This window comes from Teleopsis dalmanni, chromosome 1, assembly GCF_002237135.1.
Source record: "Teleopsis dalmanni isolate 2A chromosome 1, ASM223713v2, whole genome shotgun sequence".
NCBI classification, from domain to species: Eukaryota; Metazoa; Arthropoda; class Insecta; order Diptera; family Diopsidae; genus Teleopsis; species Teleopsis dalmanni.
Genome location: NC_051846.1, coordinates 129,196,461 through 129,201,025, shown reverse-complemented (window position 1 = coordinate 129,201,025; position 4,565 = coordinate 129,196,461).

Below are 4,565 nucleotides of genomic sequence, written 5' to 3'. Positions count from 1 at the left end.
TTCATATAAAATGGAGAATGAGATAAGGTTGGTGCATTTATGTTAGGTTTTTGATTGAAATTCCTATCAAAATTGGATTTTCCAGCGCCAGGCTGGTTCGCCTAGTGGCCCATATTCTTTACCGGTGGGGTCCCAAAAGCCTCTATATCCCATATAGGTGGGTCATATTGTTCATCTGGTGTTAAGACTGATGGCTGAATTTCGCTCACGGTTCTATACTTAGAGTTATTCTCCTTCAACATTTTCTCAGCACGTATTCATTCTCTTTTTAACTCCGCCAGACTTTGGAATGAAGCTGCAAATATTAAAGTTGCTATATTGGGCTTTACATTATTTTTAATAATTGAGGCCAACTCCGGCATTTTCCTTCGTAACTTGAACGTCAAATTGTGAATATCTGCATAAAACTGATCAAAACTTTCTCCAATCTGCTGTTTTCGGTCCACAATTTCCCGAATGATGTTATAATCATAATGTGTTGTCTTCCGCATGATCTTCCAGTACCTGCCAAAACCACTTTAGAGCTGGACCAGTCACTAAGCAATGGAAATTTGTCAATAGTTGATGAAATTTGTCAATAGTTGATGATACGGCACTTCTTACTGCTCCCGCATACGTTTGATCCTAAAAATGAAGCTTTCCACCGCCATCTCTTTAGCAGTGCCGTCAAATTTGATATGCCATCTTCCCAAATCGATGTCTCTTCTAGGCAGGTATTCATCTTCTTCAAAGAGCATTGACTTTCGTCAATTTCTTAGTCCTTGAGTTTTTGGGTATGCTCCGCTCATGGTTTTATTCAGCCTAGATTCTTCACTTGGTAGCCCCGGTTTCTGTGTTGACATTCTGGGCGTTCTTGAGACACTTCGGCGTGGCAACTGTGGTTCCATGACGGGTGCATCTGTTATCCGCGTTTGATTGCGTAATGTACACCTTCCACTGTATAGATGTATTAAATCGATTTGAGAATTAAAACTAAGCAATCTATCGGAATTAGATCGATGTATCACAAGCCTTCGATATGGTTTGGCATGAAGGATTACTTCAATACTGTAAGCTGCTATTATCGTATCTAAATGACAGATACTTCAGTGTTAAATATGAAGATGCACATTCAGCACTAAAGAAGATTAGCGCAGGCGTCCCGCAGGGGAGCATTTTTGGGCCCATTCTATATCTCCTGTATACACACAACTTACCCTCTGTAAACCAACTAGTTACAGCAATATTTGCAGACGATACTGCGGTTCTAGCAATCGAAAACAATATAGAAGACGCGACGGGTAGTCTGCAACACACAGTCAATCAAATTGCTTCATGGGCAAAAAAATGAAGAATCAAGCTAAGGAAACGATCTACTGATGACGACAAACGCAAACGTATTAAGGAACACGATTTAAAAATATGCACCTGGAATGTCGGAACTCTTTACAGAGAAGGTGCATCTATACAGCTGGTTAATGTGCTCAAGGAATATAAGGCTGACATTACCGCTCTCCAGGAAATGCGATGGACGGGATAAGGATGCTCTAAACGAGAACATTGTGACATCTACTATAGCTGCCATGCAACAAAGCACGAGTTTGTAGTCGGATTTGCGGTAAGCCGAAAGCTAAGAAATTTGGTCTCAACGTTTACACCAATAAACGAAAGGCTCGCAAAAATCCGGATTAAGGCAAAATTTTTCTTCATCACTCTAATATGTGCGCATGCCCCGACGGAAGATAAAGATGACGACACCAAGGAAATTTTCTATGAACAGCTTGAGCAAGCATATGAACGCTGTCCCCATCATGACATCAAAATCGTTGTTGGAGACTTCAACGCAAAGGTGGGTAAAGAAGGTGTCCTTGGTGCCACTGTCGGAAAGTTCAGCCTTCACACGAAAACTTCTGATAATGGAAGAAGGCTGATTGATTTCGCCGCGGCTAGAAACATGGTGGTTAGTAGTACCAGATTCCAACATCTCAACATACATAAGACAACATGGCTGTCACCGAATTAAAACTCAAGATCTCAAATTGATCGCGTTGTGATAGACGGAAGGCATGCTTTCAGTGTCTTGGATGTACGTACTATCCGAGGAGCCATCATCGACTCGGATCATTACCTTGTTGCATCCAAGATCCGCACACGTTTATGTGCGATGAGAAAGGTACGTGAACAAGCAGAGCGAAAGCTAGACGTCGAAAAGCTGCAATCACAACAGACAGCTAATGACTTCGCTACTCGACTCTCCCAATATCTGGAAAATTCATCTGAAGAAGCCGATATATGCGCGCAATGGAACCACATCTCCAACTCTATGTGTATTGCTGCAGAAGAGGTGATCGGCTATCACCGTATACAAAGAAACAGCTGGTACGACCAAGGGTGTCGCAATGCTACCGCAGAGAAAGACGCAGCATATCAAGCCACCCTGCGGTCAGTTGCGACGCGTGCTGTTAAAGAGCGATATCGGCAAAAGAGAAGGGAAGAGAAACGTCTTTTCAGGCGAAAAAAGAAGGAAACAGAAAGACGTGAGTACGAAGAGCTTGAGAAGCTAGACGACAAAAATATGGCTCGAAAATTCGATCAAAAACTTAAAAGCCTGACAAATGGTTATAAACCCGGAGCTAATTCCTGCAAAGATGAAAACGGTGATCTGGTGATAGATGTCCAAAGCCTGCTTAATATTTGGAGGGATCACTTCTCGAAACTATTAAATGGCGGTAGTAGCAATGTGACTGAAAGCGAAGATGATCCCGAATTTTCAATCGTTGACGATGAAATAATCGTTCCGCCTCCCGATCATAATGAAGTTAAAACAGTTATAACGCGGCTCAAAAACAACAAAGCTGTAGGCGCCGATGGTTTACCGGCTGAGCTGTTTAAAGCTGTTGGCGAAGAGCTATCAAAATGCATGCTACAGCTAATTCGCAACATTTGGTCGGATGAATGCATGCCCAACGATTGGAATTTAAGTGTGCTTTGCTCAATCCACAAAAAAGGTGATCCTGCAAACTGCGCCAACTACCGCGGGATCAGTCTTTTAAATATCGCATATAAGGTTCTATCAAACGTACTATGTGAAAGATTGAAGCCAATCGTCAACCAACTGATTGCACCTTATCAGTGTGGCTTCAGACCTGGCAAATCCACTCTAGACCAAATACTCACAGTGCGTCAAATCCTGGAGAAGACTCAAGAAAAACAAATCGAAACACACCACCTATTTGTCGACTTCAAAGCTGCTTTTGACACTACGACTAGAAGCACACTCTATGCCGCTATGTCTGAATTTGGTATCCCAGCAAAACTTATACGGCTATGTAAAATGACGTTGAGCAACACCACAGCTCCGTTAGAATTGGAAAGAACCTCTCCGAGCCGTTTGATACCAAATGAGATTTCAGACAGGGTGACTCCTTGTCGTGTGACTACTTTAACCTAATGTTGGAAACGATAATTCGAGCAGCAGATTTAAACCGTACTGGCACAATATTCTAAAAAAGTGTAATGCTGCTTGCGTATTCCGACGATATTGATATCATTGGTCTGAACATCCGCGTCGTCAGTGCGGCATTTTCCAACTTAGAAAAACAAGCAAAGCAAATGGGTTTTGTGGTAAATTAGGACAAAATAAAGTACTTTCTGTCAACAAACAAATCTGCTGAGCGTCTTGGGACCTACGTCACTGTTGACAATTATAAGTTCGAAGTTGTGAAAGACTTCGTTTATTTAGGAACCAGCTTAAACACCAAAAATGACGTCAGGCTAGAGATTCAACGAAGAATTACTCTTGCCAACAAATATTACTTCGGGCTAAGTAAGCAATTGAGAAATAAAGCCCTCTCTCGACAAACAAAAATCACGCTCTACAAATCCCTTATCATGCCGGTCCTGCTGTATGGTGCAGAAGCTTGGACAATTACCAACAGTGATGAGAAGGCGTCAGGAGCATTCGAGAGAAAAATTCGGAAGATCTATGGTTCCTTACGCGTTGGCGACGAGTATCGATTAAAATGGAACGATGAGCTGTATGAGCTATACCGCGATATTAACATAGTTAAGCGCATAAAAATTCAGCGGCTACGCTGGCTTGGTCATGTCGTGCGAATGGAAGAAGTGCTCCGGCTAAAAAGGTATTTGATTCGGTACCCGCAAGTGGAAAACGCGGTAGAGGACGTCCGCATCTTGGGTGGAAGGACCAGGTGACCAACGATTTGGGGGCGCTCAGTACTACCAACTGGCGTCAGAAAGCAACTAATCGGGCTGACTGGCGGAGGCTACTCGACGCGGCCAAAGACGACACACGTCTGTAATGGCCAACTAAGGAAGGAAGGAAGGAAAAATCAATACATAACATTTCGTTCAATAATGTGTGTGACTGACACATAGATGGCGGCACTAATACTAAATAAATATTTTTTTTCGAAAGTGGCAACGTTTTTAGGCTTACTGTCAAAATCATATGTTAATACGACCATTTGTTTACAAGTTACAGTGCTTTAAGTGACGTTACTTTTGAGTTTTCAAAAAAAAATGAATTCAAAGCAATTCCGTGTGCTGATTTATCATTGTTTTCT